Here is a 26,801-nt window from a genome sequence, read left to right on the forward strand (position 1 = left end):
CCTTGACCACTGTTTTGTAGCCTGGACATTTATTTAGTGGTATTTGATGCTGTTTTGGGAGTCCTTATTTTACTGCAGTTATCATTTGCATGTGTGTTGTATTGTATGATAGCTTTTAGGGATTCTGTGCCTTACATGTTAGGTCAAAAGAGATCTAATTGCTATATCTAATTGTTATCTGCTGACAATTGTAACTCATAGTAAGAAGGCAGCATTTCAAAATTTATTGCCAAGTACTTTTTTCATCAGAAAAAATATCAAACTAGAACAGGAATAGTCAAAGGAATACAAAGTCTATTTTTTCACATTAGCTTATTTATAGGAGCCATCTTACTTTCTAAAATAATAAAAGACATTGAATATTTTTTATTGGAAAAAGCTGTATTGATACAAGCATGGTCCTTTCAGTTTAGTCATCAGAGCTCATTAGAATGCTTTGTGCTTAAAGCATTAATATTTCATAAATAAAACTGAATTAATTACAGAACCCTTCCAGAATTCTGACTCTATTGTAGATATTTAGAAATAATCACAACTGAAGTATTTAGTATTTAGATAAATAATTTAAAGGAAAATAATATTTCTCATCTTCTCCCTCCCAAAATTTTCTCTAACAGAAAAATATTTATATTTGCAAATATAGACTCTATAATAAAAGAAAAGGTAAATATGTAATTCTGTAATTGTAATAAAGAGGATGATAGAGTATCTTTGAATACCTTTATTATTTTTATTTCCCCTGAAGTTTAGAAATTTACAGAATTGTAAAATCATGCTAAAGATGTATTTATCATAAGGCATGCCCTACCCAACCAAGGTAGTCAGGGGAGAAAGAACAGTTATTTATTTTAGGTACTATTCCGTTACCATCTTGTTTCTTCCCTTATGCCAGCTGTATAAGGGTAATGCCAACAAACAAACAAACCCCCAAATAAAATTTATCTCCTTTTTACTAATGGAGAAAAATAAGGATATCTTAAACCCCATATCTGGAAATCAATATGAGGGATCTCCGAAGAAAAATTTCCAGATAGCAATTTTATAGACAAAAATTACTATCAAGGTATTTATTTTTTAAAAATTGGAACAAAATATTATTAAGAACCCAGTAAAATCATAGATGAGCATAGAACTTGAACAAGACTAGGCATCAAAACAAGAAGCTTAATAACAGAAGAGAAGATAGACCCATATTAAAAGGTGACTAGACCTCAGAAAAAACTAGTCAGAAGGAAGCTGGATAGATTCTGTCTACAAGTCAGCTGTGAATAAATTCTGATCTAATGGGACTCAATAACAGAAGCAATTGTTACAATTTTCCAAAAACAAGCATTGATATAGTATAATAATGTGTCAATGTTTATGCAAACTGTATAAATAAAGTCCTGAGGAACTAAAAAAACCCCTATTTTGTATTACTGTTATTTTCACATCTCAAGTGTTTTCATGTTGAAAATACATGAAGAAATCATTTTTTTTATTTTGATATAAAAAATAACTGTATATTTTAAATTGTACATAAATAGTTCATTTTGAAATGAAAGTATATTGTTAACCTTACACCTATTTAAAATTGAGTTGTGATAGTGATTATGCCCTCTAGTTTAAAAAGAATTTGAAAAGTTATCAGAACATAATACTTGGTTTTGGTGCAACTTGTATTTTTCTATTGTCTTCATTGTAAATAAAAATAATTATTCATCAGGGGTCTTGATCTTGGCCATCAGCACTGAACATTTCTACAATAGATTAAGTACAAAAGTAGTTTGGCCAGTTTTCTCTTATGTGGTAAACTGTAATTTCTTTCATTCAGAATACAGTGAGTATTTTTAAATTTTCATTTAAAAATCATAAATGTGTTACTACAGCCTATGACTTCTTTTGCACTCAGTTGTTTTTTGAGAAGGATCAAAATATAAATTGCTACTTCATAGTTTGCCTTGACAGTGAACAGAAACTCTTTCTTACCATAGCTAAGAAAGGTAATGTCTTTAGCAGGAATAATCCTGAAGAGAAAGAATGGTATTTTGGGCAGAACTCAGAGCTAAAATAAATTTCATCATTTGTGATATCTAAAGAAACAGATGGGTTATGGTTTTGAGGTATTACTGGCCAGAGGCTGCTGCCAGCAGAAGTTAAAAGATTAGAAACAAATTTGTTGAGCAGCTGAGTTGCAGTGAAGAAGAAAAGAACCTTCAAAGAAAAGGAGAGGAGAAGAAAAGCAGAGGCAGAAGAGAAAAAAGTAAGACTGAATTTGACAGGCTGTCTTGAATATGGAAACGGCAATGCTTAAAACAATAGTTAGTAACACAAAATTATTAGGATTGAAGATCCTAATAATTGAAGATCCTGATAATTAGGAGATAAACTGAATAAATATGATTCTCATAATCGGAAACCTGCCCACATTTTTATATAACTTTATTATATTCACCTTAAATAATAATAATAATAATATATTAATTTTAAATTTAATTCTATCTAGGATACTTTAATTTATAGTACAAATTCATACACAGAATGGCTTTCCCAGCTAGTAAAGTTTTTCCTATGAGTAAATTATTTCCTCAACGAAGCAGTGCCTTTTAGAGAAATCTCTCTGGATTGAATATATTCAAGTAAGGCTCTATTGATGAAACATTTTCATATCATTGAACAAATCACTTCCAATACGAAAATTTATCTAGCTGGCTTATAATTTTCCTGGATTTGTTTTCTTTTTTTTACCATAATTAAATGTATTTTTCTCTATATATTCTAATTTCAAAAGGCAATTATGAATTATCATTACTTGAATATACTGATGTTGCATAAATGATTCTTTTCAGATAATCATCCAAAGTAGATTCTTTGCAGCATCACAACTTTAAACTTGAAATACTGTATTAATGCAATTAAGGTTTAATGATAATCTCTATAATATTTATGTCATTGTCAACTATAATTTGCCTGTGAACATGTAAAACTACACATTTTTTCACCTAGATGATCTTTTTTGTTCTTCTATATTAATTGCAACTTATTATCTTTGTGGCCCCCATTCATACAGAAATGGAAGGGCTGTGGAAAGCAATTGAAATAAATAATTTGTAATATACAATCATCTGTCAGGAACAATATTTATTATTATTTAAAATGTTTTGAGTATGATGATTTATAGAACAGTGTAACTGAAACAATTCCTAGGGTCACTCAGATAAGGTAGTTAATATTGAAAGCCTACTATCCAACCTAAATAAAATTAACCAACTAGACTTTTTAAATATAATTTTTTACAATAGATGTAGCAAATATTAAAGCAACAATACTCATTTGCTTCTGCTTGTACAAACACCATGTATCTAAGAAGCAACAAAAATGGATTCTTTTCAACATAATGTATGAATACATAGGAGCAGAAATATATGCATTTAATGCATTGGATGTTAGAACACTTTAAAGAGTGTGAAATAAAATGCTCCACTTTCTCCCTTCAGAAAATGCAAAAAGGGAAACCCAATCTTGAATTTGAACTCAGAATTATTAGAAAACATTCAATGTCTGTGCCTATGACCCCCTCAAATTAATATTTATATGTATTCTCCTCCAGTAAACTCCCTCAGTCTGTAACATTAAAAGATATTCATAGAAGTGTTAAGCAAACAACACTTGAAGTGTATGCCAGTAAAAATTATCTACAGAATAGCAGAAATGTATAGCAGAGATATAGAAAGATCCTGGAGGCAGATGACTAACTTAGTACCACTGGCAAAGGCATCATTTCATACTGTGTAAGAGAAATCTGAGGTAATTCACATTTGTATTTTATCAACAAAACTATACGGATAATATTTAATGGTATAGTTTCAAAGGCTGGGCCCTCGGATTGGATGGTGTTCAACATGCTACTGAGGAAGAACAAAGGATATTTTGGATTACTACAGTAATTGTGTTTATGACATGAATTGTGTTTATGACATAAAGCCTTTGAGAGATATAATTGCTGATACTGCTATGCAGGAAAAGAAAACCTGAAGCTGAAAAGATAAAATTACAGTGTGAACTTGGACCATAAGAAACCTAATGTGGTACAACTCAATATAGAGAAGATGAAACGACTTGACTACATACTGAATCTTACACATCAGTAGATTGAAAGGCACTGCAGCTAAACACTTTCAAGCTGAAGATAATAAGGTCTGTCATTCAGGCATTGCTTTTCAGGGTAAGGAAGGATGTAGTAAAGACAGCACTTGTGTAAACTGAGATCAGTGACTGAATGTTACTAATTAGACTTCATGGACAACTATTTGATGATTTTCCAGATTAAGCAAACATTGATGCAGAAAGAAAGATTGCTGGGTTTTGTTATCAAGTTTTAACTCTGCAAAACATGCAAGGAAGATGCCCTACTTGTAACTGGAGACTAGAATGCCAAAGTTGGAAATAGTAAGGAGGAAAATGTAGTTGAATTTTTATGACATAGGAAATAGAAATGAAACAGGGGACAACTTCTCAATTTCTACCAGTCAATAATTTCTTCATTGCCAATGAAATCTTAAAACAACCAAAATGATACCTAAATGTACAAACATTAACAGATAGAATACACCAAAATACACCTATTTACCTGAAGAAAAAACCCACTGAACATAGTAAGATTGATAATAATTAATTACTATCATGAAACGTGCAATTAAATAAAAATGAAAAAATGCTATTTTTTAAATGATGTATGCAGAGTATACTTCCATGGGATAGCTTGAACATTTAATATTCTGTGATATTTTAGCTTTAGTAGCTAAAACTAAATTATTCTGAACTGAATCTGGATTTGAATAACTGCTACCACAACTTAAATTCTCATTAATTCATCGAGTTCATGCATGAATTCTTGTTCAGTGTCTGTCCTCTATTCAAGTTCTCTATAATTTGAATATTAATGTGAGAACAATTAATTAATCATTATTTGAAATCTGTATGGGGGAGTTTGATCAGAAATAGTTTAGCCAATTTATGTAATATTACAGAAGGACTCTATTCACCAGTACACCTTCCTTAATGTGTGTTCAGCTATGAATAAAATCCCTCTTCCTTTGGCATTACATCTTAATCCACAAAAATAAAGAAGACTTCTGTGCATCTGTTGCAATGTCAAATAAAAGAGAAAAAGGAATGGGATGAGGCAGGACAGAAATTGGTTTAACATGTAACAGTTTGGGGTTAACTTGATTTTCAAGGCTTTTCGTTTTCTCATTTTTCTATGTGTTCCATGCTGCAATTTGATTTCTGTATAATTGACTCACCACAAACGACTCTTTTAAAGCTTATTGTCCAGTGAACATGTAAGCAATATATGCTAAATACTGCAAAACTGAAACTGAATAGAAACGGAGCATCTGTGACTAAAAAAGGATTCCTGAAATTAGGATGGGAAGAATGATACATTTGAAACTAAATATGAAAAACCTTCATCATTTTATGTTCCACTGCTTCATTTCAAAGATTTGTACTGTTTAATTATCTTATAACAAAATTAACTTCTAAAGTTTAAGATTCATTGTGTCATACACACATCTTCACAATGTTTGGCAGGGTGGAAAAATATGAATTAGGGAACAAATGAAGTATGGTTTATTCCAAAGCCAGTAAAAATGCCTAAGTAACTACTGTGGAGTCCATCAAGCATTGAGTATTGCTTTATTATTATTAATGTTCACATGTATTGTGTTATATACTGGGTTCTTTGCTTGATTGACAAGACAAGGCGAGTGAGTTCAGCAAGAATCATTCTTTATTTGCTTTCAGGAACTGAACTGAGAAACAGGGCTGTGAATACAGCTATTTATACCCTGGCCTCTAGGTGGCGGCCAATAGGTTTAAAGTAACCTATTGCCGTCCTAGAAGCAGCCAATGGCGGTGCTGGAGACGGGTTGTCTGAGGAGCTGGGAGCCGTTAGCCAGCTTCCCTGCTTAAACAACCTTCCAGCAATTAACCCCATATGATACACTTTAGTAAGACAAAACCCAATACATTACACCTCTCCCCCCTAGAATGTACACACATTATAATAACAAAGGGATGGTTACAGCAATTACAAGTTTTACAGAGATACAAAAGTAGTATGCAAAGTACACATTCTTCCTTATTTGCTAATACAGAGGCTTTCCTGGCTAGCAGTCATTCAATGACATATACAACATTATAGCTCAGTTATTTTGGAACAAAATCTTGTAAATACACAGGAGGCTTGTGAACCCCTCATGGAACGCCTGGGAGAGCCAGGCACTCCCTGGTCTACCAGCTTGCCCGCTGGGCTGGGTAGACCAGGGTCCATAAGTTCAAGCGAGTATGGCTGACTTGGAATTCTCTGGCTGGCCATTCCAGGTTGGCCCACCCAAGAGTCTAATCCTTCCTCAGAGTTAGCACAGCAGCTGTAGTTTTCTGGTTGACTTTCTCCATCAGGGGCCCCATGTTGCACTCCTGGGCTTTGCCCCTCTACGACCACCTCCCCATTGCTCTGACTGCTTGGGGCCTCAGAGCATATGGATTGATCAGCCTGGCTGCTGGTTTGAGGTCTGTGGATGGGACCTGGGACAAAGTCCTCACTTTGTGGGCATTCTGAAAAACACTTCCTAAGCTGATCGATATGGCAACGAACGACTTGCCCACCTTCTAGGTCCACTTCGTATGAGAGAGGGCCCGATGTTTTGTTGATTTTCCCTGGCACCCACAAGTTCCCATGCCCATAGTTCCAGGTCAACACCCCATTGCCCACTTGCAACCCCCTCAGGGTTGGGAGAAAGGCCTCAGGTGCAACCCAGTCTGGGTGCAACCTGTACAGTTTCATGATTAGTCGCCTCCCCCAGTGCAGCTCTGCTGGACTTTTGCCCATTGCCGTGCATGGTGTGGAACGTTGGCAGAGCAAAAAGTCAATCAATCTGTGGTGCCAATCCCCAGTGACTATACGCTTCAGTGATTCTTTCATGGTGTGCACCATTCATTCGGCTTGCCCATTATAGATGGGTGAAATGGAGCCAATGTCGCATGCCTAATGAGGTTTGCCCTCAGGAAAGCCTGAAATTCTGCTGCAGTGAATTGGGCCCCATTATCGGACACTACGATGTCCAGTAGCCCGTGCATTGCAAAGAGTTTCCTAAGCACCTGGATGGTCCTAGCAATAGTCATATTTGCGATTGGTGTGTCTCCTCCCATCTATGGACAGGAGCATGAGGCATTTCAGACCTAGACTGCTGACACATGTAACACCCGTGTACTTGAGCTTCAATGGCTTTATCTAATCCTGGCCACCATAAATAGCTTTGTGCCAAAGCTTTCATGTGAACAATACCCGGATGACCTTCATGAAGCGATTGCACTACCCTGTCCCTTAATGAGGTGGGAACAATGACCCTGTTCCCCCATAGAATACAACCCTTATGAGCTGAGAGCTCATGTCTCCTTGTGAAGTAGCTCTGGAACTCAGGGCCAGGGCTTTTTTCTAGCCACCCCATGTGGACCCAAAATAGCACTCTGCTTAGAGTCTTGTCTGCCACCGTTCTGCGGCTATGTTCCCCGCATGGAGGGGAAACTCCGGCAAGTCCTGAATGGACAAAATGTGAGCCCTGGGGCCAGATCTGGCTCAATTTGAGGCAGTGGAAGCCTGCTCAGGCCATCTGCATGGCCCATATCCTTGCCGGGTTTGTAAATTAGCTTAAAGCTGTAAGCTGTTAAAAAAATGGACCATCTTAACATTCTAGGGGATAAGATGTGGGGTGTCTGTCTGTCTGTAGTGAATAACCCCAATAGCGGTTTATGGTCTGTGAAGACCATGAAGTCCCTGCCATATAAGTAGTTGTAGATTTTTTTTTACTCCAGCTACTATGGCCAATGCCTCCTTATCAATTTGTGCATAATTACGCTCTGCAGAGGACAGTGTCCTGGAATTGAGTCCCATTGCTCTCCAAGTGACTTAGGACAGCCCCCACCCTGTATAAGGACATGTCACATGCAAGGCATACTGGCATCGATTCCTTAAAGTGAGTGATTGTGGAACTGATGGATAGTAGAGCCTTCAATTCCTGAAAGCTGCTTTTGTGAACACTAGTCTACTTCCATGCAGTATTTTTGTCCAAGAGCTGGTGTAACGGCTCTGCCACTGTGGCCTTGTTAGGAAGGAATGCATGGTAAAAATTTAGGAGGCCTAGGAATGCCTTAAGCTCTCCCTTCATTTTGGGACTGGGTGCCATCTGAATGGCTTTTACTTTTGACTCAGCAGGGTGGATGCCTTCGACATCGATATGGAAACCCAAGAACTCAGTTGAAGGGACTCCAATACTACAGTTATTCTTCTTAAGCGTAAGGCCTGCTTCACGCAGCCTTTGGAGGACAGCTCTCAGCCTCCTTGCCAACACCTCAGTGGACTCACTGGCGATGAACACTTCATTGAAATAGGGGCAAACCCCCGGAATGCCCTTAAGCATTCGCTCCATAATGCCTTGAAAAATTCCAGGGGTTACGCTGACCCCAAATTGCAGGTGTTTTAGTTTAAACACCCCCCTGTGGGTTATAATTGTCTGTGCTGCAGCTGTGGCCTTGTCTACAGGAAGCTGTTGGTAGGCCTGAGCCAAATCTAATTTTGCAAAAATTGTACCACCTTGCAAGGACGCCAGGATGTGGCTTACTACTGGTACCGGGTACGCATGCTGCTTGAGTGGACGATTAATTGTGCATTTGTAATTGGCAGATTCTGACCTCCCCAATGGCTTTAGTGGTGTGACTATTGGGGTCTCCCATTCACCCCCGTCTATGGGCTGAAGTACTCCCTGTTCTATGAGTTTATCTAACTCAGCATCTATCTTGTGTTTAAGAGCAAATGGAACTCTATGAGGTTTAATCCTGACCGGCACTACAGTAGGATCTAGTTTAAATGTTATTGGCAGGCCCATGTACATCCCCAGACCTGAGTCAAACACATCTGCGAATTCCTCGCATACTGTTGCTAGACTCGCGACTTGCGTCCAGTTGATTCCGGTTATTTGGATGCCTAGTGCATCAAAGCAGTTGAGCCCGATCAGGCTCGTTCACTGACCCCCTACTACGACAACGTCCAGGTGCCCAGAAAACCCCTTAAATTTGATGGCCAGTGTGGCCTCACCCTTGACTGAGACTGGCAATCTGGAAGTTGGTCAGTATAATGTCAGATGGCCTCAGCTTGGCCCACCTCTTGCTGCAATTGCAGACAAAATTAAATGTCTCAAGTGATATAATGGATACTGCTGAGCCCGTGTCCAGCTCCCTTGCAGTTCCACCTGAAGTCTTAACTTTGGCTTAATAGGGTGGCGAGCTCCTGTGCGGCAAATGCTTCTGTGGCTGGAGCAAAACCCTATGCTATACTGCCCCGGGGCCCCAGTACCTCTCCTAATTGGAATGTCTGACTGGCGATTCGATTGCCGGTCCCTTTGGCGACCTCTGCAGACAGACGCGATGTGGCCGGTCTTCCTGCAGGCCCAGCACATGGCTGTCCGGAACCCACAGTCCATGCGTTGGTGGAAGCCAACACACCCTGGGCACCTAAGGAAGGGATCTGCCTTGTAAGTTGCCCCTTGTTGCTTATCGCTGTGACGCTGTTGGTCATTGTGCCTTTGTATCTTGTCAACTTCCATGTTGTCTTTGGGGTCTTCCATGTGTTCAGCATCCTCGTGGTGGACGGTTTCCTTGTGCTGTGCGGTTTTGGTGGGTTGCACGGCTCGTATGGCCCCGCCGGCGGCTTTGTCAGCCATGATCTCTTTCAGCATGTTTGGGAATGACAGAGTCTCTTTGGCAAAGAGTTTTTGCTCTAACTCTTGATTTCAGAGACCGCAGACAAGCTGGTCTCGGAGCCTCTCCTCTATGTCGGAGAACTGGCACAGGCATGCAGCCTGCCTCAATGCCGCAATGAATTCTGATGCTGTTTCACCTTGTTGCTGAACCCTCTGTTCGAATGCGTGGTGCCAAGCGATTACCGACAGCTTGGGCTGGAAACGGTCGCCAAACCATTTCTTCAAGTCTGTGAATGTTATAGACTCCAATGGCATTGGCATGAACAAGTTCTCGGCGATGTCGAACGTGGCTGGGCTGCAAACACACAGGAGCGTAGCGACCTTCAGACCGTCCTTGGCAACTTGATTCGCGTGGAGATAGTTCTCGACCCTAGATAGATACGAAGACCATCTTTCCAGATGAGCTATATCAAATTCTTCCAGCTTTCCGACCTTTGCCATTTTTGCTGGTCTTTGCGGCTGGGGCTCAATGTCTTCTTATCCTGCTTCTCCGTATGCCCAGGGACTGGTTCTCTGGGCATGTGGTCGCTAGCGGGGCTGTGCTAGACCAACTGTAGGGGGGGAAATTGCTTTTCCCGCCAGGCACTTTTGGCTTCTCCCCTAGTGACTCTCAGCTCTGTTGGAGAAGCAGTATCCCACTCTCGTCGCCAGTGTTATATACTGGGTTCTTTGCTTGATTGACGAGACGAGGCGAGTGAGTTCATCAAGAATCATTCTTTGTTTGCTTTCAGGAACTGAACTGAGAAACAGGGCTGCGAATACAGCTATTTATACCCTGGCCTCTAGGTGACGGCCAATAGGTTTAAAGTAACCTATTGCCGCCCTAGAAGCAGCCAATGGCAGTGCTGGAGATGGGTTATCTGAGGAGCTGGGAGCCGTTAGCCAGCTTCCCTGCTTAAACAACCTTCCAGCAATTAACCCCATGTCTTTAGTAAGACAAAATCCAATACATTACATATTGAATGGAACAAATAGAGGAAATGTATTACTGTAGACAAAACCTGATGATTTTAATGCCTAAATCCAACACAAAAGTATAGATTGTAGGAATGCAGTAAATTTAACATGTGCCAAGTAATATATGAAGACACAATATAGACAGGCTTTCACATAATATTTAGCAAAGATTTGTTTTGCCTGCTTTTTGTTTGTTTGAGTATCTGGGTTAGTTTTGGTTTATAAAATCTAGCATATTCCTGATATGATTTTAAGTCTGATGTAACAATTCAGAGATGAAAGAAAATCTTGGCCAAGATGAGAATTATTTCTCAACTAGAACCATGCAAGACTTCATATCTGCCCCTCCAGCTACACAAAAATATGTATCCTGCAAAAGTGCATATGTACAGTACAAATACATCCAGGCAGAATATTTATTCTAAAGATAATGATAAAAGTTTCCCCACTCCAGTAGTGTCTGACTCTAGGGGGCAGTGCTCATCTCCATTTCTTAGCTGAGGGAGACACCACTGTCCAAAGACATTTCCATGGCCATATGGGCAGCATGACTATATGCTGAGGTGCACGGAATGCTGTTACCTTCACACCAAAGTAGTTAAATACATTCAGGCAGAATATTTATTCTATTCCTCACTAAATACACATGCCCAAAGAACAAAAAGACCTAATCTGAACAATAGCCCCACCATCCATGTAAAATGTAATGTATTGGCCTTAATTGCTGCAATCAGTTGCACAATGTAGTGTCCTTAATTGCTGTACTTAAGTGAATGATTGCTAAACGGTTCTTGTTGCTGCAACCCAGACTGCCTGTCTCCAAGCTGTTAACTATGTTTTGGGTGGGAATTGTTACTTTAAATCTATTGGTTGACACCTAGAGGCGAACCGTATATATAGCTGTTCAGCAGCCATTAAGGCTGCTTCTGTTGTTACTTAATAAACATGCTTGCTGTTTCACCACTCTGCCTTGTCAATGCCTAACTGAACCAAGAACATAACAGTGGCAACGAGGGTGGGATGTGCTGCTTAACCGAGATAACCTGAAGTCACTAGGGAGTGAGGCCAGCACCAGAGCCTGGCAGGAGCTATGTCCCCCCCACCTTGGTCTGCCAGCAAACCAGGCTTGAGACAACCATGCCTTAAGGATCCATCTTAGGGCCAGCACAGAAGCCAGCAGCACAAGGGATTGCGAGCAAGAAGCAACTCACCATGGTGAAAGTCGGAAAATTTGACGTGGCACAACCCGAGAGGTGGAGTTCTTACATCTCTTGTGTCGAGAATTAACTCTGCACTAACCAGGTTAGTGAAGATGGATTGAAGGCCATGACACTCCTGTGCGTGTGCAGTCCAGCTACCTTCAACATAGCTGAGAACCTGGTCGCCCCTGCTCCACTCGAGTTGGTCACCTACATGGATCTGAAGAAGCAGCTCAGGGACCACTTGAAGCCGAAACAATCTGTCATAGTTTGGAGGCATGCATTTGAGCAGCAGGAGCAACAGCCCGGTGAGTCTGCAACTGAATTCATAGCCGCCCTCTGACAGGTGTCAGCTTTGCAACTTTGCAGACTTGGAGGAAAGGCTGAGGGACCATTTAGTCTGTGGACTGAGAAATCGAGAGCTCCAGCAGAAGCTGTTTGCAAAGGAAACCCTCTCACTACAAGATGTCTTGAAGGAGGTGATGGCTGACGAAGCTGCCGGAGGGGCCGTTAAAGCTTTGTGGCCCTCCAAGAGCATGCTCAACCCAGAAGCCGTCCACTACAAGGATGCCGAGTGCACAGAAGACTCTGATTTGGACCTCAATCAGCTGCGAAAGCAACCAGAGAGGGGATAGAGACCAGCTGACAAGGCAGTTCCCTTCCCTAGATGCTTGGGCTGCGGAGGGCACCATAAATGATTGGAATGCCAGTTCTGAGCAGCAACGTGCCGGGCATGTGGCAAACCAGGCCACATTGCCACCATCTGCAGAGGTCGCCAGAGGGACGGTCTGCCAGAAGACGCATTCAGCAGAGGTACCGGGGCCCCAGGGCAACACAGAGTAGGGTTTTGCTCCAGCTGGAGGAGTGTGTACAGGACTGGTACCCATTGCCCCCTTAAGCAGAAACGTAGACTTCAGGGAGTTCCATGCAGCATGAAATTGGACACAGGGTCAGCCCTATCAATAATCTCACAAGGGATCTTCCAGCACATTTGCAGCTGCAGCGGCAGATGAGCCAAGCTCAGGCCATCGAACTTTTTGCTTACAGACTTCCAAAACTCCCGAGTGGTGGTCAAGGCTGAGGCCTCACTCCACGTACAGTTCAAGGGGTTTGAGGGTCCACTAGATGTCATAGTAGTGGAAGGACATTGCACAAGCCTCATTGGCTTAGATTGGTTTGATGCCTTGGGCATCCAAGTGACCGGCACCCACAAAACGCAAGCCATGGATTTGTCAGCAGTTTAACACGAGTTTGCTGATTTGTTCAGCACCAGTTTAGGAAAATACAAGAGGCCATAGTGGCCAGCATAAAAAAGTTCCATGATTACTTGTATGGCCACCATTTCATGGTCTTCACAGACCACAAGCTATTTCTAGGGTTGTTCACCACTAACAAGCAGACACTTCAGATTTTGTCCTCACGCATGCTGAGGTGGTCTATCTTCCTTTCAGCTTACAGCTATGAGCTGATTCACAAACCGGGCAAGGAAATGGGCCATGCAAATGGCCTTAGCGGTTGCCCCTGCCTCACATAGAGCCAGACCTGACTCTGGATGCACGCATCCTGGCTACCCAGGATTTGCCAGAGACTCCCCTTCACACTGGGGATGTGGTTGCTGAGACAGCTGCTGACAAAATGCTTAGCCACATGTTAAACTGGGTGCACACAGGATGGCTGGACATATGTCCAGGGCCAGAATTCCAGAGCTTCTTCATGAGGAGAGATGAGCGCTCAGCTCATAAGGGGTGCATTCTTTGGGGGAGTCGAGTCATAGTCCTGAGCTCATTAAGGCTCAGGGTACTAGAGTCACCGGACAAGGGACATCTGGGAATAGTCCAGATTAAGGCACTCACGAGAAGCTACCTTTGGTGGCCTGGGATGGAGAAAGATGTTGAGACCCAAGTACACAGCTGTTTCACATGCTAGGAATCGAGGCCAGAAATGCCTGAAACCCCTGTCCACTCATGGCAAGCCACACATATGCCATGGTCAAGAATCCACATCAATTTTGCCGGGCCATTTCAGGGACAAGTGTTCCTTATTGTGGTGGACAGCCACTCCAAATGGTTTGAGGTCACCCCAGTCCCAACTATGACTATTACCAGGACAATCCAGGAACTGTGCAGGATCTTTGCAATGCACGGGTGACCAGACATGATGGTTTCAGACAATGGGGCCCAGTTCACCTCCACAGAATTCCAGTCCTTTTTCAGGGCTAATCTAATAAGGCATGCCACTTTGGCTCCCTTTCACCCAGCCTCGAACGGCCAAGTGGAACGCATGGTCCGAATGACCAAAGAATCCCTCAAAAGAATTGTCACCATCAACTGGCACCATAGGCTGGCAGATTTCTTACTCTGCCAATGCACAACTCCCTACATGACCACGGGCAGGAGCCCAGCTGAACTCAGATGGGACCAGCACTTAATTACGAAGCTGGACTGTCTGCACCCTGACTGAGTTGCCTTGGACACAGCACAGCCAAAACCACTGCAAAGTTGTTGACCAGGTTTGCACCCAGAATTATGGTCAAGGGGCTTTGTGGGTGGTAGCTAAGGTCTTAGGGCCACTTTCGTATGAAGTGGGCTTGGAAGATGGTCAAGTAATTTGGTGGCACATCTACCAAATGCATCGAAGGCTAGTGAACCAGTTGCTGGCTCAGGGCTCTCAAGAGGCCAAACACAAGGACAGTATGGCAGTGGCCCGATGGTGGAGCCTGCACGCTCTGACAGGACTCTCAGCCAAGGAGACAGTGAATAGGTCATAACTGAAATCCCTCCGGTCACACAGATTGCACCCACTGAGCCGCACCAGCAAGTGGCTCTGGCTTCTGGGCCAATGGACTCTGTTCCCCAGATGGACTTTGGCTCAGGCCTACTGGGACAGGCCAGCCAAAGGGAATTGAGTTGACCCGAATCCACTGAGTCTCAGAGTCCTAGTCTACCCAGCCCGGCAGGCAAGCAGCTAGACCGGAATGCTCACGATGACCATCTAAGTATTTGCAGGACTATGTCAAGCATTTGAGAGTATGAGCTATCTAGGGGGAAGGGGTGTAATGTATTGGCCTTAATTGCTGCAATCAGTTGCACAATGTAGTGTCCTTAATTGCTGTACTTAAGTGAATGATTGCTTAAACGGTTCTTGTTGCTGCAACCCAGACTGCCTGTCTCCAAGCTGTTAACTATGTTTTGGGCAGGAATTCCTACTTTAAATCTATTGGTTGCCACCTAGAGGCAAACCATATATATATAGCTGTTCAGCAGCCATTAGGGCTGCTTCTATTGTTATTTAATAAACATGCTTTCTGTTTCACCACTCTGCCTCGTCAATGCCTAACCAAATCAAGAACATAACAGTGGTGATGAGGGTGGGATGTGCTGCTTAACCGAGAGAGCCTGAAGTGACTAGGGGGTGAGGCCAGCACCAGAGCATGGCAGGAACTATGTTCCCCCCCCTCAGTCTGCCAGCAAGCCAGGCTTGAGACAACCACGCCCTAAGGATCCATCTTAGGGCCAGCACAGAAGCCAGCAGCCTGCTGTTTCACCATTCTACCTCGTCAATGCCTAACCGAACCAAGAACATAACATAATACAAATAAAGAATATAATTTTGTACAAGTGCAGCATGTAAAAAAATTCTACCCCATTAAACAGATAGATAAAAAATGTAATTCTCCTCAGTTTTTATTAATGATATACTAAAATCAAAACTGAAATTGGTATCAGGGGTCTTCAATGTATAAGAAATTTACCTGTGCAATGTGTGAGCTAATCTTCCATTCTTAGGTCTATGGGGAAAATGTTGAAAACACAATTCCTTTGTGCCATACACAACCTTATGCATATAGAGTTTTAGTCTTTTAAGAAATTAATTTTGAAGCCTGAATTCAACAGCAATAGCAATAGCACTTATATTTACGTATATATCATTCCATAGTGCTTTACAGCATTCTCTAAGTGCTATATACAGGCACAGCAATGACAGCATATTGCTCCAAACAATCTGGTCCTCATTTTACCAATTTTGAAACGATGGAAGGCTAAGTCAAGATCAAACTCCTAGCTGTGAGGAGGGTTAGCCTTCATTGTAACCACTACACCATGATGGCTCATAAATTGAATGAGTCACACATTACATTAATACTTTCTCTTCATAATTATATAGTTATGAAAATAGAATGAATTCTTATGCTCTTGTAAAATACATTTTGCAATTATTTCTTCAAAGTATAGTACACAGTAGTTTTTTATCTTAAATATATATACGGTAATCGACTTCTTTGTAACAGTATCTGCCTCAAGCAGATGAATAGATTAGAAGTATTTAAATTTTATGTTGAAGTAGTCCTTTTTGATTAGAGAAACAAATATTACTGTACGTCATTTAAACACTATTTTAAACAAAATGAAGTTGGTTCAAGTTACAGTAATTAAAGGCAGTGAAGCTGGTAGGGTGTGGGCAACCAGGGTATCATCTAAGACTGAACCAATGTAGTGAATTTGATTTGAAAAAAATGTCCCAGTTTAGAAAAGAGTCACATTGTGATTTGGGTGGTCATATAAATTGCATTAATGAATGGATGTTTACTTGGCCAACTATTTGGATCCATTGGGAATAAAACTGCAGATGCATAGAAGAATCAGGATCATTTTAGCATTATCATCAAAGTGGGGAGGAACTATAAAATGGTCTTCCAAAAAAAGAGTATGACTTTGATTTAGCAGCTTTCTAAAGCATGATTTAGCATGCTTCTAAAATTATGTTGAAATAAAACACTATTAAGATCTGATTTAGCCCATTTTGGATGAAGCAATGCTTCCCCAAAAGAGCACATTCACAGGTCATGAATAAGATAAATTCAGCTGGTTCATGATAAACAAATGATAGTTTTACTCAAACCTCCAAATTACAGAGGTCTTCTAGTTCAACCCCTTGCTCAAGAGACCCTATATCATTCCATAGAAGTGGCTGTCCAGTCTCTTCTTAAAAGCCTCCAGTGATGAAGCACCCACAATTTCTGAAGGCAAGCTGTTCCACTGCTTAATTGTCCTCACTGTTAGGAAGTTTCTCCTTAATTCCAGGTTGCTTCTCTCCTTGATTAGTTTCCATCTGTTGTTTCTTGTCTGCTCCTTGGTGCTTTGGAAAATAGGTTGACTTCCTCTTCTTTTTGGCAGCACCTCAAATATTGGAATACTGCTATCATGCCACCACTAGTGCTTTTCCCCCACTAGATTAGACAAACCCAATTCCTGCAACTTCTTCATATGTTTTAGCCTCCAGCTCCCATAATAATCTTTGTTGCTCCTTTCTGTACTCTTTCCAGTGTCTCACATTTTTTTATAATATTGTGATCAAAAATGGATGCAGCATTCTAAATGTGGTCTTATTAAGGCTTTATCAAGTGATACTAATACTTCGCATGATCTTGATTCCATTCCTTTTTTTAATGTAACAAAGGCTTGTGCTGTTGTTGGCTGCTGCACACTGCTTACTGATATTTAGGTGATTGCCCACTAGGACTCCAATATGCCTCTCACAGTTACTGCTATTGAGCCAGGTTTCTTTTAATCTGTATTTATACATTAGGTTTTTCTTGACTAAGTATAAAACCTTACTTTTCTCTATATTGAATTTTATTTTGTTAGATAGGGCCCAGTGTTCAAATCTGTGAAGATCCATTTGGATCTTGAATTTATCTTCTGGAGTGTTGGCTATTCCTGCTTTCTTCCTTCTGTCAACTCTACAAATGAGCATGGCTACAGCCATTTTTCTTCTCATTCTAGGTTGCCACATAGAACGGAGGGAGGGGAGGTTGCCCAGGTGTTTCATTAGTCAAAATAATCTTCTGTCCCATGGAAACCAAGGTCATTGGCTGCTCCTGAGACTGGAGCTGGGTATTGCATAAAAAACCTACCAAATAATCATATTGGGGAACGTAGTTGCTTGCATAGTTTTATGGGTGGGACTTTTAACTTTGTATTGGGGAATTGTTACGTGTATATCCAGACTTGGTTTCACTCTTGACCATGCCAATACTTTGTAACTAATAAACATGTTCTTTGAGGAATTTGCAAGGCTCTGTCAGTTCGTTTCTGTCAGTTGGAACAATGACATTAAACCAAGTCTCTTAAAACTTTGTTTACTTGGGGTGCTGGGCCCCAACTGCCTATTCACTCACTTTTGGGAGAGCGGTAAAGACTCGGCAAATATTTGAAATGGAGGAGAAGAGAGAAACCACTGCTAGCCGCAATGGGACTCAGGCTGTCGAAGTCCAGGGTAGTGCTCCAGCCACTGAGGTGGTGATACTGGCAGGGGCTTGGCCAAAGGCCAAGTTAATCCAACCTGGGAAGCTGGTACTGCAGGAAGGAGCTACAGTCCTAGCAGACCTCTATCAAGCTGAGGCTGCCCCTCAGTGCAGGAGTACTCCTGTAAATGTTGGAGAGGAGCTCTTATTGCTGCCGTCCCAGGGTTCGTCTGTGGTTAGCAGGAAAGGAAAGGGGTAAATGGGATGGGATGACTCTGGAGAGTGAAAGTTTCAGTCCACAGACCATAGCCCCTTGCTCAAACAGCTGAAGAAGAAGTTCAGCAGGCTGGAGGTAAAGGATATGATTCCCGTAGCCTAGGAGATGGGTGCTGTGGGGAGAGAATGCCAAGAGTTACCCATCTCTTCCCTCCCTTGCTGGAGTTCCACCCAACCACAGGAACCCATGCTGTTTTGCCCATCCCCCAGTCAGCTGTTATGTCAAGCCCAGTATCCCAGCCAAGGCTGCAGTTGTGGCCTCAGGCTGCCAGTTCAAGAGCCAGCCAAGGGAAGTCTGGAGAATAGTTTGGCCTCATCCCCAGGGCCAGCAAGCTGCCCAAGCCCAGCAGCAGGTGCAGGCGGCTCTGCTGAGGTTCAAGCCACCTCTCATCAAGCCCACCTTTGATGGGCACCCTCAGAAGCTAATCTTCTTCCTAAATCAGGTGTGGGCTCATTTAGATCATTACGCTTATGCCTTCTTGGATTGGGCTATGATTGTCAATACTGTGGTGGCAAATTTAAAGGGGGAAATGGCCAACTGAGTGACCAACCTCCATGATGAAGGGGCTCCTGAATTGCATGATGTTAACCTATTCATGGAGCAATTGAGGGGTCATTTTGAGGATGAGTCCTGGGCACTGCTACCCGAGAAGGAAATCCACCACCTGAAGCAAAGAGGCCTCCCCACTAAGGTATATGTTCATGAATTCAGGAGAGTTGCTGGTTGGCTGGGGCAGTGGCCATAATGGTCACTGATCAACTATTTCAAGCAGGAGATAGATAGCAACTTACTTCAATCTTCCATCATTCGGGGTTTCCCTAACCTGTTGTGTGAGTGGTACAGCATGGTGGTGGTGCTAAACATCGAGTTGGATTGCCCCAGGAAGTTAAGCACAGCTGAGTCCAGGCTCCTGCATGTCCAGGAGAAATTCCCCTATGGCCAACATTCCCATGCCATTGCAACCACCAGTGTTTCCCAAGCGCCAGCCAGGGATCCTATCAAGTGCTACCGGTGTGGTCAGATGGGTCACCATGCTGTGGAGTGCCCAGCTCCTAAACCTCAACCCAGCAGCATGCCAGTTGCCACCACTAAACCACAGAGAGCTACCTGAGGGGGAAGTGAAAAGTCAAACTGGGCACATCAGGACCCTGCTGTTGAGGCGTCCCCTCCCACCGAGCTCGAAGCCAAGACCTGATCCAAGCCACAGCAAATCCTGGCACCTTATGACAGTGATGAGAAAAGTGAGGAGGACCCCATGGTGAGTCAACCCATTCCATCCTTTGCATTCCATCCAGGCTAATAGTGCCCCAAAAAGGGGCCCATATGAACTTGAACATTCTAATAGACTTGGGGTACATTCGGTGCTTAATTAACCTACCCACCGAACTCAAACTGGGCATCTGAGCCAAACTACTGCCCCTTCCCATGAGGTTTGAGCAAGCTGATGGGTCCCTGATCGGAGGCACCCCTACCATGCACCTGACAGAACTTGTGAATTTGGAAATGGGTCGGCATTGGGAAATCATCCATTTTGTGGTGGTTCTGAAGATGACTGAAGCAGTAATTTTGGAACTAGCATGGCTTGATAAATGGTGCCCCAACATCTGGTAGGAGGAGGGAGTGCAGAAGTTAAGACTGGAGACAGGACTCCTCCCACCTTCTGCTAACTACAAAGTGAAGGACTTACCATCAGCAAGATTCAAGAGGAGCCCCATAAAATCCTAAAGACTAGAGCGACTTCTGGTGTGCTGCACCGATGGCGGCTTTCTTCTGGCCGCCTGTCCTGGGATTCCATGAAAAGCGCGCAGAGACAGCGAAAATCAGCTGTCCCGCAGCTTGAAAACCTCCCCCTTGGGAGAAGAGGGGGAGGAGAGTTTTCCTTGGGTAGAGGTAGAGCTCCCCTACACCCCCTTAATTATTTGGGGGTTGGAGGGTGAGAGCTCCCTCGGAGCCCAAGGCTTTCTCCGCACCCAGGACGCCTTTGCTCCGAGCTTTAGGAGCGAAGCAAGACACCGCATCCACATCTGCTATTTAAAGTGACTTGTGAGTGATTTAAAAGCAGACAGAGCTGAACAGGAGAAGTTAAAATTGCAAGCAACACAAGAAATATAGGAGGAGATGGCTGATCTTCTTGGCAGTAAAATGAAGGAGGAGATGGCTGACCTCCTTGAGAATAAAAATAGAGAGATGAGGGAAGACATACTGCTTGCACTTCAAGGGTTAGCTACATAAGGGTTAGCTTGGATGATCGGGTGGATGAAGTTGTGGAAAATACTGAAAAATTAGAAAGCAGAGTTGTTAAAGTTAAAAACAAGATTGATAGAACAGAGGATGACGTGATCATCTCACAATATAGAGATATGGAATTTGCCTTGCGAATAAGAGGATTAAAGGAGGACCCATGAGAAGATCTGAAAAAGGAGGTGGCAAAAGCTCTAGCTCCCATTTTGGGATGTGAACCTGAGGAGTTATCAAGAGAGATGGATAAGATATTTAGGGTTAATTCCTGGATTGCAAGGCAGAAAAATTTACCTAGAGATGTGGTTATTTATTTTCCAGGAGATCACTTCGAAATGCAATTATTCAGGCTTTTTACCAACAGAGATTTCAAATTGCAGATCAAAACATTATAATTTTAAAAGAAATACCTCCAAAAATTCTTAGAAAAAGAAAAGATTTTGCTTTTTTGTCTGAGGAGCTTAAAAACCGACAGGTCCAGTTTAGATGGGAGATACCTATTGGAATAGTGGTGAATTATGCAGGGAGACAATATAGACTTAATACAATTTCAAAGGCAAAAGATTTTTATACTTATGTCCTGAAAGCAGGTTCACCACCATCTCCACAACTTAAAAGAATAGAAGAAAGGCTGGAAGATAAACAACCAGTTGAAGGTGCAATGTCACTGGCTGTTGGAGATTTACCGCAGGCTGAGCCTATTGAACAAAGTTTGGTGTTAAAGGATGATCCAAAGGAACAGAGGATGACTCGGGCTGCGTATAGACATAAAGAAAAGGAGCAAAAACAGAAGGCTGATTCTGGACCAACACAAGGCCTGGTTACTACAGAGCCTGTGGGAGGGGCACGACTGAAGAGACCAACAGCAGATCTTCAGGCAGTGTTCCAGAGGCTTCAGGCCACTAAGGATGGCAAAGCTCCTGACATGGAATGTTAATGGCCTGAATTCACCACAAAAAAAGAAAGTGTTTCACTACCTGAAACAACAAAAAATGACATTGTCTGCTTACAGGAGACTCATATTGCTGCAAAAGATCAAAAGTATTTGATTTGTTCTCAGTTGGGAGCACACTTGATAGCTTCTGCCCCAGATAAAAAGGGGGGAGTGGTTATTTATTTAAGAAGAGATTTATCGGCTACATTAATTGAATCTGATACACAAGGAAGATACGTTATTATTGAATTAGTGTTACAAGGCAAGAAAGTTCTTATTATTGGGTTATATGCCCCTAATCAACAACAAAAAAGGTTTTATAAGTTTTTACATCACAAACTAACTCAATTGGATTACAAATCTGTTATTATGATGGGTGATTGGAATGGTGTTCTGGACTCAAGTAAAGACAAGAAGGGATCTTTCAAAAATTCTCCTAATCAATCTAAATTGCCTAAAGCTTTTTTTGATTTGAAAGATGATCTGGAATTTAGAGATATTTGGCGAGAATGGAATGTGGAAGATAGAGACTTTACTTTTTTTCCGGATAGGCATCAATCATTCTCCAGAATTGATGTTTTTTTTTAATTATTACTGATCTTTTCTCCAGGGTCAAGAATGCTAAGATCTTTCCTAGAACATTGTTGGATCATAGCCCTGTATGGTTGGAGTTATGTTCTGAAGATGCTAATCTGGATGAATGGCAGAAGGGTATTAATAAATTTATTTTGGTGGGGAAAAAACCAAGAGTTAAACTTAAGATTCTACAAGACACATGGGAAAGAGGAGGACTTAAGGTGCCTAAGTTGAAATTATATTATGATGCGGTAGTTTTAACATTGGTTAGTGATTGGCTTAATTTAACAAATAAAAGAACATTTTATCTTGAGGGATGGAACTTATTATATGGGTGGCATGCATATTTAATTTATGATGAAAAAGTTGACAAGGCTTTTAAATCTCATATTTTAAGAAGTGCTTTATTGTGTGTCTGGAAAAATATTATTATAAGTTAAATTATAAAATACCAATTTGGGGGATTCCTGGACATGCGATAGAGGGTGTATCTATGGGTGTGAGTTTGGATATGATTTCTTATAAGGAATTACTTAGATTGGTAGGGAATGATTGGCAATTAAAGTCATTAGTTGAGTTAAAACAAGAAAATATTGTACAGTCCTGGTTCCAGTATACTCAATTGTAAGCTAGGTGGAAGTTAGATCAAAAGGTTGGCATTATACTACTGGATGAAAATTTGGTAAAACAGATCAAAGATCAAAATCCAGCGCATATAAAGAGAATTTACAATGCTTTAATAGAATTGGATTCATAAATGGAATTAGTTAAAGATTGTATGGTAAAGTGGGCTCAAAATATTCAAGAACCGATCCCATTGGATATATGGGAGGTAATTTGGGTTAGAAATGTAAAATTTACCCAGGCCCAAAATTTAAGAGAAAATTTTTATAAAATGTTTTATAGATGGAATTTGGATCCTAAAAAGTTGTCTTGTATGTATCCTAATTTACAGCCCAAATGTTGGAGATGTGGCAGTTTGGATGCCACTTATTTTCATATCTGGTGGACTTGTAGAAATATAAAAGCTTTTTGGATTAAAATTTGGTGGAACATTCAAAAGATTTTTAAGAGAAAGATAAAGTTTACCCCACAACTATTTTTATTGGGTGTTATTATAGATTGTGATACTTGATGTTGAACTTGATAACAGCTGCAAGGTTATTGGTAGGGCAATATTGGAAGAAGGATAGTTTGCCTACTATAGAAAAATGGACATTTAAAGTGTCAAATTTAGCAGAAATGGCTAAGATTTCTGCTTACTTGAAGGATCATTCACAAGAAAGATACATTTCGGTCTGGAGAAGATGGATAGATTATATTCAGAATAAATATGAGACCAAAAAGTTCCATTTAGCTTATGGGTAAATTTTAGATTGTTATTATTATTAATAGTTTATTATAGCGGAATTTTTATAAGTTTTAATTATATGTTATTATTATTATTTTTAGTATTAGTATTGTTTAATAACTTGGATATTAATTTGTTTATGTTTTTATTATTATTATGTTCACTTTTATTTTGTTTGTATTTACCTTAAAGGGGAGTTAAAGCGCATTATGAACTTGGTTATTTATATAGTTGGTTAATGTTAGTTAGATTATGATTATTATATTTGTAACCCTGTGTTCAGCTTTGGGAAGTGGGGGAGGAAGGGGGGGTTTGGGGGGGTTGGTTTTGGGGATTATATTGTAATTTTTACAACACTTTTTAATAATAATAAAAAGACTAGAACTAAAAAGCTGCTCGGCATTCAATTTGTCCCAACTGAGTACTGTGATTGGGCAGAAGCATTTAGTGAGAAGGAATGTGACATCCTCCCCTCCCCACCAACCTATGGACTGCACTATTGAAATTCTGCCAGGTGCCAAGCTCCCAAAACCAAAAATATACTTTATGACACCCAGTGAGATGAAAGAACTGAGAAAGTACATTGATAAAAACTTAACATGGAGGTTCATTCAGCCAGCTAAATCATGCGTGGCTGCTCCCATGCTATTCAAGGAAAAGAAAGATGGGTCTCTTAGATTATGTGTGGATTTTAAAGGGTTAAATGCTGTCATTATAGAAAATATCTACTCCCTTCCCCTAATGAAGGACACGTTAGCCCACCTGACTAACGGGAAAATCTTTGCCAAGCTGGATTTAAGAGTAGTTTATTACCGAATCTGGATGAAGGAGGGGGACGAGTGGAAAACCACCTTCAATTGCCCTTTGGGCAGTTTCCAATTTAAAATGATGCCTTTTAGACTGCAGGGGGCCCCTGCTGTGTCCATGCAATTGACAAATCAAGTGCTCCATGATAATTTATACAAGGGGGTTTTGGTCTATCTTGATGACATCCTTATTTACACTGAAACCATGGAAGAACACATCAAATTGGTCTTTGAGGTGCTAAAGAGACTGTTAAAAGCCAAACTGTATGCCAAGCTGTCAAAATGTGAATTTCACCAGACATGTCTTGATTATCTGGGGTATTGAATTTCAAATGAGGGGATAGAAATGGACCCTGCCAAAGTAACAGTGGTGCTAGAATGGCAACTCTCACACACCCATAAGCAGCTTCAAAGCTTTTGGGGTTTTGCCAACTTTTATTGTCAGTTTATTCCCTGTTTTGCAAAGATGGCTATGTCAATCACTGATTTACTCAAAACAGGAAAAAGGCAGGGGGGAACCCTGACCTTGTCAGCCATTACAGTGGTCGTTAGAGTGCCAGGCTGTGTTCGAGAAACTAAAGAGACTCTTTGCAGCTGAACCAGTCCTTAAGCACCCTGACCCCAAACAGCAGTTCATTATTCAAACTGATGCAAGTAATGTGACTGTGAGTGCTGTTCTCTTACAAAAAAACATGGGGGGAATTACAACCCTGTGACTGATCACAATAATTTGGAGGCTCTGAAACCCCCACCCCACAGATTATCCCCAAAGCAAATTCGGTGGGCTCAATACTTCAACCATTTTAATTTCACCTTAAAATATTTTCCAAGGGGTAAGAATATTTTAACTATTGTCTTATCTAGAATGCCCCAGGTCAGGAGCTACTGAGAGGAAGTAATTAAATACATTATTCCTCTGCCACAATCTGCTTCTCAAATAACAACCAAATCACAAACATAGAGATCACATGCAGTTCTGATGATCACTTACTGAAAGAGCTAAAGGAGAAATTAGAGACTGATACCTGATTCAAAGACAATAAATCTGTTTTAACCCTAAGTGGGGGACTAGCTTGGAAAGGCTCTAAATTATACCTCCCAGGTGACCTCAGACTCCAAGCACTTCAGTGGAGTCATGACGCTAAGCAGGTGGCTCACTTTGGATTTTTGAAAACATTGCATCTGATGTGGAGGCAATTCTGGTGGCCAGGAATGAAAAAAAAAACCATTGAAAGTTATGTTAAGAACTATGCCACCTGTGCTGCCATGAAAAGATGTCCTGGAAGGCCCCCAGGATTGCTGCAACAAGTCACTGATCCCTCTCAGCCATGGATTTTATAGTGGAGTTACCTGAGAGCAAGGGAAACACTGTAATGTAGACTGTGATTGATCTGTTTTCCAAGAAAGCGCGCTTTATTGCTTGTTCAGGACTTCCCTCTGCATAGAAGCTAATGTTTTTGAAAGACATATATCAGCTCCATGGAGCCCTGAAAAGGCTTATTTCTGACAGGGGTTCCAGCTTACTGTTAAATTCTGGAGGGAGTTCGTCAAACTGATTGGGTCAACCCAGGGGCTTTCCTCAGCTTTTCATCTGAGTACTAATGGAGCTGTTGAAAAAACTAATGCAGTGGTGGAACAGTCCCTCAGATGCTATGTAAATTACCAGCAGACTAACTGAGCTGATCTCCTGCCTTTCGCAGAGATAGTCTACAACAATACTGTGCACAATAGCACTGGATGTTTTAAATAGTAATGGATTGAGATTTTGTGCCCATGCCTGAGTACCCTGAGGAGCCCTTACTTCCCAGACTTTGGATCAATGGATGACATCCTTCCAGGGGGTTTGGGTGAATGTGAAGAAAGCATTGACAAAAGCTGCTAAGGTTTACAAGGAGCAAGCAGATAAACAACATTCTCCTCAAAAACCTTTTTATGTGGGGCAATTGGTTTATCTTTCAACAAAATATTTAAGATTAAAGTGACCCAGCAGAAAATTGGGGCCAAAGTTCCACGATTGTTGGGAAAAGTTCACCCTGTGTTTCATTATAGTCTATTGAAACCTATGTCAGAATCCTCTTTGAAACCTGTCCCAAAGAAGCCACTGGGTCCAGTAGTAGTGGAGGGGGAGACCCATTATGAAATAAAACAAATTCTTGATCCCAAGTTGTACAAGGGAAAGTTACAGTACCTCATTCAGTGGAAAGGTTATCCTGTCAGAAGTTACATGGGTGACATGTACCAGTGTGAAAACAGACAGATTAATAAAAATAAAGTTCTATGATAAATATCCTCACAAGCCTTGAGGAAATACTTAACCTGCTTTTGTTTCCCTTACAGGAGACTTTCTTTTTGTGAGAGGCTGACTGTCAATTCTACAAATGAGCATGGCTACAGCCATTTTTCTTCTCATTCTATGTTG

The 26,801-nt window shown here is 41.3% G+C and overlaps 1 protein-coding gene and 1 long non-coding RNA gene across 2 annotated transcripts in view; one reads left to right on the top strand and one right to left on the bottom strand.

The window, feature by feature from the left end:
* CNTNAP2 (contactin associated protein 2) overlaps positions 1–26,801 on the bottom strand; it is a gene marked incomplete at its 5' end in the record, with an annotated part of 1,513,027 nt that overhangs the window by 366,432 nt on the left and 1,119,794 nt on the right. The gene's annotated exons all lie outside the window — the stretch shown is intronic.
* Positions 2,143–26,769, top strand: LOC308677594. Its single transcript, XR_014028525.1, has 3 exons — positions 2,143–2,242; positions 4,000–4,204; positions 26,720–26,769. It is a non-coding gene; the product is annotated as an uncharacterized lncRNA (long non-coding RNA).

Source organism: Vipera berus (genome assembly GCF_964194415.1).
Source record: "Vipera berus genome assembly, chromosome: Z".
Taxonomy (NCBI): Eukaryota; Metazoa; Chordata; class Lepidosauria; order Squamata; family Viperidae; genus Vipera; species Vipera berus.